Source organism: Vespa crabro, chromosome 2 (genome assembly GCF_910589235.1).
Source record: "Vespa crabro chromosome 2, iyVesCrab1.2, whole genome shotgun sequence".
NCBI classification, from domain to species: Eukaryota; Metazoa; Arthropoda; class Insecta; order Hymenoptera; family Vespidae; genus Vespa; species Vespa crabro.
This window is the reverse complement of record NC_060956.1, coordinates 6107999-6117998: the sequence shown is the minus strand read 5'-3', so window position 1 is coordinate 6117998 and position 10000 is coordinate 6107999.

The following is a 10000-nucleotide window of genomic DNA, read 5'->3' as shown; positions in this document are numbered from 1 at the left end:
ACAATACGTGTGTAATAAGCACGATGATTAATGGTAATAGTAGTAATAGCGTAGATGACACAATTGTCTCTTTCAAACGTGTCATATCGTTTCTCTTTCTTTCTCTCTCTCTCTTTCTCTCTTTCTCACTTTCTCTATTTCTCTCTTTTGCTCTTTATGAAGTACGTAATCATGTTTCTTTGAAATTTCAGATCAATCAAACCAATATTTGTTCATTTATTTATTTCTTTATTCATTCATTCGTTCATTTATTTATTTATTTACTTATTTAATCATTTATTTATTGCTTTTTCTTTCTCTGTTCTTATTATTCCTTTCTTTTTTCCTTTCTTTTTTCCATTATTTTTTTTAAACCGGTAATTGACACTATCTGTACTCGTTGAATCGCGTTATACAAGCTAGGGAATAATTTATTGGTGTAGGCACTTTTTATATATTTCTCTCTCTCTCTCTCTCTCTCTCTCTCTTTCTCTCTCTTTTTCTCTTTCTCTCTCGATCTCACATTCTTCAAATAAGAATCCTCTTGTTTTTTCGCGCAAGTTTTTAATCAATTTTCGTTCTTTCATTTCGTCAAGACTCTTATCACGAAAAATTCACGCGTTTACAATTAAAAAGGAGATAGCAAAAACCTTTATTTTTTTTCTCGGATTTGCCCTTGCTCATGTTTTTCCTTTTGCTTTATTTTATTTTATTTTATTTTTTTTCTGGATTTGCTACTACTTAGCGTTTAGATTAATATCAACGAGTAGGGAGGATTGGAATGGAATTTTTTTTCTCGTCTCTCTCTCTCTCTCTCTCTCTCTCTCTCTCTTCATGTGTGTATATATATATATCTTCCTTCTTTTCTTTCTTTTTTTTTCTCGTTCAAAATTTCTTTCGACAGGGGAGGGAGGAGATCCGCGGAAATTCCCAAATGGAGAGAAAAATCCTTATTTCTTCTTTCATTTCTCTTCTCTTTCTTATTTTTTTTTCTTTCTTTCTTTCTTTCTTTCTTTCTTTCTTTCTTTTCATTGTCGTTCCACGACAAGTTCTCAAGATTTAAAGAGCGTATTAAAAAAGTCCTTGACATCAAAGAGTGAGAAGCAACGATTAAATTATTTAATTCACGATTACATGTCCGAGAGAATATTATTTTCCTTTTTTCTTTTTATTATTTTTTTTTCCTCTTCTTCTTCTTCTTTTTCTTTTTCTTTTTTTATTTCTTTGCTTCGAAAGACATCATTTTCGAAAAGTTTCGATACATATACGTGTATGTGTTGATGTGTGCGTCACGTGTATGTAAATACGTAACATATGCATGTTATATGCGTATGTATCTATGTTTACGTTTCTATACGCATAGAAGATAATTATAAATCTTTCGATTCGATATTCACGTTTCTTCGCGTATGGATCAGTTTCGAAATATAATTAAAAAATTCCGATGAATTTTCTTTGTACTTGTAATCGTTCGCGAATTATTTATTTCATTTTCGATTATTTCGTTATTAAGCGAAACGCGTACAATTACTATGATCCAATGGAAGAATCATCGAAAGGATCGAATTAGGGAAAATAATCTACGGACGTTTGATGTATGTATGTATAATAGACGATTAGGCGATTCGACGAGGCATCGATCTTGACAATGAATTAATTGAATTTTATTTTAATTGATCGAGTTAGATTGACTTTAGTTACGCATCTTCTTCTTTTTTACTTTTCTTTTTTTTTCCTCTCCTTTTCTTTTCTTTTATTTTTCCGTTTTCTCTCTCTCTCTCTTTCCCTAAATTGGATACACGTATATATTGCTTTTTCAATGAAGATGAATTGACGATAAAAATTGATCTTTCTTTTATTTTATCTTTTTTCTTTCTTTTTTTTCTCTTTTTTATTTGTTTTATTTCGTTTTGTTTTGTTTTGTTCCATCGAACACCCACCGAATCGCAGGGACATGTATGGACATTATGCGGGCATACACATACGTATGTATTTTTAAGTGACAAGATTTTTCTTTCGACTATTATTACTATTACACAAGAACATCGACTAAATCGGTCGTCTTAAGTCACAAAGATATTTGTACATTCGTTTCGGGGATTACGCACACGATCCGATCGTTCCTTGCTCATAATTTTTCTCATTGTTATGTATATAGTGTATACGTGTGTAGGTGTGTGAGTGTGTGTGTGTATGCATGTATGTATATGTGTGATCGTGTTTACATATAATAAACTGCATACGAAATCTAATATCTTTTCACTCTAAAATTCCTCCTTTTCTTTTTCTTTTTCTTTTTATATTTATTTTCCTCCTCTTCATTTTCAAAATGCCGCCGGAGATCTCTATTAAGATCTATCGATTATAGCGTTCAGTAATATTTTAATAAAAATATTATTTTTCTTTACGTAGTGAGAAAGATCATATATAGAAATCGATAGCTGAGTCATCTGAATATATGCGTGTATGTATCTGTCTGTCTGCGTAAGTGTGTGTATGTGTGTTCGTTTAATTTGTATGCGTACGCGTACGTGTGAATATAAAAATGTTAATTTTCCTCCTAATAATCCCGTTCCTATCATTATCATCATCATTATTATTATTGCCGTTGAGGTTGCACGTTTCGTTTACTCATTCGTTCCGTCTTCGTTGCCGTTATTATCGATTCTCCTTTAGCGTATTAATTATTATTATTATTGCTTTCACATATCAAGGATAGAGAAACTCTTTTGCAATTCCAAAAGGAAAAGAAAAGAAGAAAAGAGAAAAAAAGAAAAATTATAAATAAAAAAGAAAAATGTTGGGAGAAAATAAATAATAATGAATGAATTAATGCTCTCTCTCTCTCTTTTTCTCTCTCTCTCTCTCTCTCTCTCTTTCTCGAGATGTACATTATATATATATATATATATATATATATATATATATATATATATATATATATATATATATATACGTATTATCCTCGTTATATTTAGATTCGATGAAATATTTCTTTGAAGTTTCTACAATCTAGATTAGATTAACACGAGAGCATTCATTCTCCAATCATAATGATGATGATGATCATCAATCATAATGATGATGACGATCATCATCATCATCATCATCATCATATAATAATAATAATATCTATCAGGCAACCATGAAAGATTCGTGTCGTTTTAATTGATAGAGATAAATGATAGATAAATCTAAAAACGGCACATCAAACTTTCCTGATTACCTAATAATTATAATGATAATAATAAGAAGGAAAAGAAGAATAATAATGATAATAATAATAATAATAATAATAATAATAATAATAATAATAATAATAATAATAATAATAATAATAATAATAATAATAATAATAATAATTGGTAATCGCTTATTATATGTATTCTTGAAAATATCAAGGATCCATATACGAGCTTGGCATATGGCGTCTTGAGAAACACAGAAGGATCATTCACTTCGTATATAAATATACTTATATGTATATAAATATATAAATATATATACATATATATATATATATATATATATATATATGCATATACATTTATATAGGTATTTACGATCGTAAAACGGAAGAAGAAAAAGATGTCTGCACCGATATTTATCGAATATTGGCCCGACTGGGGTACCCAGCTCTTGCCAGTATAATAACATTACTTATTATATTATCTTCGTCGTTTCTTTCTTAGTACAATACACGTCATACACTCTTTAGAGGTATCTTTATCCTTCGTAATAATATTTTTTTTTGCCTCTGTTTTATTTCCTCTACAACTTTGACTATATTTACTACGTCGTTACGTCGCACTATTCCTTACATCGTTACAATCGTTTCTTCTCGATATTTATTTACATCGTCACGGATAGACGAAATGAAAAAAAAAGAAGATACAAAAAATAAAATAAAAGAAAGAATAAAGAAAAAAAGAAGAAAAGGGTTTGAAAAGTAATTTAGCGTGTGATGATCGATGTGTGATAATTCAAAGCAACGCGCTATAAATCTCTATACGATCGTCATCCGAATAATAAGAAAAAAAGAGACGAAAATAATAATAATAATAATAATAATAATAATAATAATAATAATAACAATAGTAGGTAAAAAAGAAGAAAGGAGACGTTATAAAAAAATGTATATATATATATATATATGTATATATATATATATATATATATATATATATATATATATATATATATATATATGATAATAATAACATATATATATATATATATATATATATATATATATATATATATAATGATAATAATAACATATATATATATATATATCTTATATATATATATATATATATATATATATATATATATCATTATTCATATATGTATATACATACATATATACATATATATATACATATATATATCATTGCAATAATTATTCGTTACGATCTATTCGGCTCGTCATGGCTAATAATAATAATATTATAAGAGTCGTTTCTTTATTCGAGTTTTCTTGTCCTCGTTTTTGTTTTCTTCTACTATTTAACATTACTAGTAGAGGTTATTATTGTTACCAATATTATATTACTATTTATTATTATTATTTTTATTTATTTTTATTATTACTTATTATTATTTATTTATTTGTTTATTTATTTATTTATTTCTTATTATTTTTACGTTATTATTGTTAATGCTATTATCCTTATTATATTATTATTTTTTTATTATTATTATTACTATTATTATTATTATTATTATTATTATTATTATTATTATTATTATTATTATTATTATTACTATTATTAATTACAATTTTTATATTATTATGTTTATTCGTTTATCCGATAGTGTGCGCGATCAGGATTTATACGCTTATTCCTTTTTTTTTCTCTTTTTTTCTTTCATGACAAAAAATCCTCTCGTGGAAAATAGAATTTTCTTCTGTCTGTCTGTCTGTCTGTCTCTCTCTCTCTCTCTCTCTCTCTCTCTCTCTCTCTCTCTCTCTCTCTCTCTTTCTCCCTCTTGTTTTCTTTTTGTTTTGTTTCTTATTAAAGAAGCTTATGACATCGTAGCCAGACTCTTCGTTCGAATTAAGCCGCGGCAGGTCTTATCTCTATTTCTCTCTCGTTATCGTCGGAATCGTAATAATGAGCGAATATATATATTGGTACGTAAGAGGATGGCATTGTTGCATTTAACTATGTGCACGGGTTATTTGTAAAAATTTTCGATTAAGGCATTACGAAGCGAAATTAAAAAAAGGAAAAAAAATGAAAATTAATTGGGTAGATAATTATTTATATCAAAATGGAGGCAGCGCGATAAACGCGTTTCGTTGTTTCTTGATTTCTTTTTTCTTTTTTGCTTATTTCTTTATTTTCCTTTTTTTTCTTTTCTTTTATCAGCTTTGTACTACTTAAAAGGGGGGAAAAAGAAACATCTTTCTTTCTTTCTCGTTTTTCTCTCTCTCTCTCTCTCTCTCTCTCTTTCTCTTTTCCTTTCTCTCTCTTTCTCTCTCTGTCTCTCTCTGTCTCTCTCTTGCTCTTTCTTTCTCTCTCTTTTTCTCTCGTGCTTTTCTATTCGAATCGAATTTCATTTCATTTTGCAACATAGATACACGATTGTGCACAATTGAAAAATAAAGGCAGAGAGAAAAAGAGAAAGGAAGAGAGAGAGAGAGAATATGAGAGAAAGAGAGAGAGAGAAAGAAAATGAAAGAGAGGAAGAGTCAGAAAGAGAGAGAGAGAGAAAGAGAAAAAGGTATATATATATATATATATATATATATATATATATATATATATATATATATATACGAAACGAAAAATATTAACGATCCCTATGCTTCACATGCTTCCCTATTTCTTTCTTTCTTTCTTTTTTCTATTTCTTTTTTTCTTTTCTTTTCTTTTTTTCCCTACTTACGTATATATGTATGTATGTATGTATGTATGTATATATATATATGTATGTGTGTGTGTGTATGTGTGTGTGTGTACTTAACGCTAGAACTAGGTTTTGAACACATTGTTCTCTAAGTGTCGTGTTCTTAAGCGCATGTTATAATATCGACGGACTCTAAGAAAATCGTCCTCCTCCATTTTAATCACTCGTGAAACAAGCCAGTCGAAAGTCGCCATTTTCTTTTTCTTTCCTCTCTTTCTTTTACTTTTTTTCGTCATTCTTTTTCTTTCCCTCAAACACCGTTCTCGTATTTGCATTTCCTTTTTTCTTTTTTTCTTTTTCTTTTTTGTGTATTTAGAATAAATAAATATTTGAAAATCATGAATTTTAAAATACTTTGACTGTCAAAATGATGTTAGATAAATTATTACGATCTTAAAATCATGAAGATTTCAAAGTAATTTTAATTAAATCATTATCTTATCTTTTTTCTCTTATTTCCTTTGCATTTTAACAAGTTGGCTACTTTTTTTTGCATAAATATTTAATATTATAAAATGTCAAAAAGTAATCTCAGATAAAAAATCATTAATTTTTAAATAACATGACTGTTAAAATAATCTCCAACTTGTGAAATATAATTTTTTATTTAATTCATTAATATATCAACGTGTTGACTGTCAAAACATAATTTCATATAAATTATTATATTCATATATCTAATATCTGAATGAATATGAATAGTTATGTGTGTATACATAACTTTTTATAGATAAAAGATATATTTGAAAATTTGTTTCGTCGTATTTTTTAAATTAGATTTGAATCCGATTAGAAAAAAAATATATATATATACATATAAAATTTTCTTTTTAATGAAATTAATTCATATATATATATAAGAAATACTTCCATACTTTTTTATTTCTGTTTTTTTCTTCTCTCTCCCTTTCTCTCTCTCTCTCTCTCTCTCTCTCTCTCTCTCTCTCTCTCTCTCTCTCCCTCTCTTTCTCTCTTATTCTTCAATGGAACTTCTCGACTAGTATCATTATTAGAATACGCGATGTTCGTGTGAAAAAACCCACTCGGACAGGAGGACCACGATATATTATTATTCTTTTCCTTTATTCATTATTCTTTCGCTTACGCTAAGGCAACTAACGATCAGTTTAAAAAATTATCAAGGCTTTCGTTGGAAGGATTTACAAAATAGGGCGAACGAGGCGCCGGTTGTTTGTCTCTTTTTCTCTCTTTCTTTCTTTCTCTCTCTCTCTCTCCCTCTCTCTTTCTCACTCTCTCTCTCTCTCTCTCTCTCTCTCTCTCTCTCTCTCTCTCTCTCTCTCTCTCTCTCTCTCTCTCTCTCTCTCTCTCTCTGTTGGTCGCGCGCGTCCGACAAATTTCTACGCGTTCAACGACTATTATCCAAATATTCAATATTAAAAATTAAAAAGAAATGAAGATGAATAAATAACAACAACTTGATATAAATGACGAAAAACGCGAACAATTTTTTCGGACGATATTCATTACGAAATTCATTTCGGACGATTATCCATAGAGAAAATATTATTTTCATCAATTTTCTCTTTCTCTCTCTCTCTCTCTTTCCCTTTTTTTCCTTTATTTTTGTAATTTCTTTCTCCCTCTATCTTTCTTCACGAGTAAAAGTAAGCTGCAAAATTATTTGAGTGTTCCCACGGATTAATCTAAACATCAGTCTAACGTTTATTCTCTTCTCTCTCTCTCTCTCTCTCTCTCTCTCTCTCTCTCTCTCTCTATCTATCTATCTATCTATTCATCTATCTACCTCTATTTCTCTTTCTCTTCTCTGAATAAATATCATCTTTCGTAATTTCTCTCTCTCTCTCTCTCTCTCTCTCTCTCTCTCTCTGTCTCTCTCTCTTTCTCTCTCTCATTCATTCATTCATTCTCTCTCTCTCTTTCCTTTCTCAATTGAATAAATATCTTTTTCAGTTTTTTTTCTCTCTCTCTTTCTCTTTCATTTTTTCATTCACTCGTACATTCTCTCTCTCTTTCTCTCTCTCTCTCTTTCTCTCTCTCTCTCTCTCTCTCTCTCTCTCTCTTTCTTTCGTACATCGAATAAAATTCGATGGGACGGTACTCTCAAGCGTTACAGGCTTCGTCGTCTTCGTAATAAGAGCTCGGAAACGCGTGAAAAATCGATACTCTCATGAATGAGAAATAGTATAGAGCATATAGATATCGATTGTTCGCGTCTTTACTAACCACAGGAAAAGAGTTTTTCGAAGTTATGAAGCAGCAAACTTTTTATCAGTGAAAATAGAGAAGAAGAGAAGATCGACATCGAAAGAAAAGCCAGCAAAGTTCTTCTCGAAATTCTTATAATGTATGTATGTATGTATGCATGTATATAAAGTATGTTCTTATAAATTATATTATATATTATAATATACGGAATGAGTTAATTAAACTATTAACAACTCGAAAAGTATCTATTATTTTTCGATTTTATAGACAAAGAAGAATTTTTTCTTCGATGAAGTTTCTTCTTTTCTTGTTTTTTTTTTATTCTTTTATTTTTTTATTTTCTTTTTATTTTTTTAACGTGATTTAAAAGTCGTTGATATTTTTTCGAATTTTTTCCTTTCTTTTTTCTTTTTTTTTTTTTTTTTTTTTTCTTTCCTTTCCAAACGAAAGGACCTACTACGATCTTCCTTTTTTTCATGCATATTTCTCGCGCGATATTTCGAATGAAAAAATATCAGAGCAGAATGTCGAAAAGTTTATTAGCTCGCGAGTTGTTTTGAAAAAGTGTTTGGGCAATTCACGCACCTATGTGATTTATTATTTTTTTTTCCTTTTTTTTTTCTTTTCTTTGATCGAAGTCATAGAAAAGACATTAGAAAAAAACATGAATTCTGATCCATTATAAGCTGGATTATATATTCACCATTATATATTTTTTGTTCTCTCCCAAATGGAGATGCAACACACGTATTATTGATATTTCAAGTGGTAATAGTTATTAAATACCAAACCTGTATATATACATACATACAAAACATACAATACATACATACAGATAGCTCCAGTATAGATATTATAATATAGAAGCAATGTAATAATCATATATTCTAATCTCAAGAGTATTAATTTCTTTTTATAATTTTTTCAAAAACTTTTAGTAACGTTCAGAGAATTTTTAAGATATTTGAAATATATTAAAAAAAAATTCTTTAATCCTCTACGATCTAATTACATTTCTTTCTTTCTTGTTGTTTTTTTTTTCTTTTTTCTTTTTCTTTCTCCTTCGTAACGTTTCGAACAAAAATGTTAAATCTTAAATTTCATCGGATAAGAATTTCGAAGGATTGATTAATTCGCATCTACAAGTAAAAAAAGAAAAAGAGAAAAAATTATGTTTACATCATATATCGTATCTAATAATATCTAATTATCAGACATATGAATTTCTACGATATTAATTAACAATTTATTTTGTCTCTCAAGAGAATGAAATGAAAGAAGAAAAAAAGAAAAAGAGAAAAAGAAAGACAAACAAATAAATAAATTATTATATAGTGAAATTAATTTATTATAAAGAAAACGAAAAATGAGTATCAAATTACTATGCATATATATATATATATATATATATATATAAATGTAAAATTTAAAAATTTACATAATACATTATACAATACGGTTAAAAATATCCTTTTACAGAATGAGCTACCTGTATGTAAGTAAATACTTAGATACATATCGACAAAAGCTGTTGCTTCGAGCAGACGTACAATAGAAGAAAGATAGACAAATATAAAGAAAGAAAGAAAGCAAGAAAGAAGGAAAGGAGAGACGAAAAAGAATAGAAGAGAATTAGATTAGATTAGATTAGATTAGATTGGATTAGATTAGATTAGATAAGAGAAGAAGTCAATGAAAGAAAGAAGGAAGGAAAGAATAAGAATATAAGAAATAATCGAAGGAAGAAGTATCTACGGACCTTTTTCTTTTTCTTTTTCTTGTGTTTTTTTTTCTTTTTTTTTCTTTTCTTTTTTTTTTTTTTTTATGTTTTCGTTTCAAAGCGCAGAGAAAACGCAGCAGCTTGGATTCCTCGCGCTTATTAATTCTTAGTGAATCTGCAAGATGACACTTTTCTAAT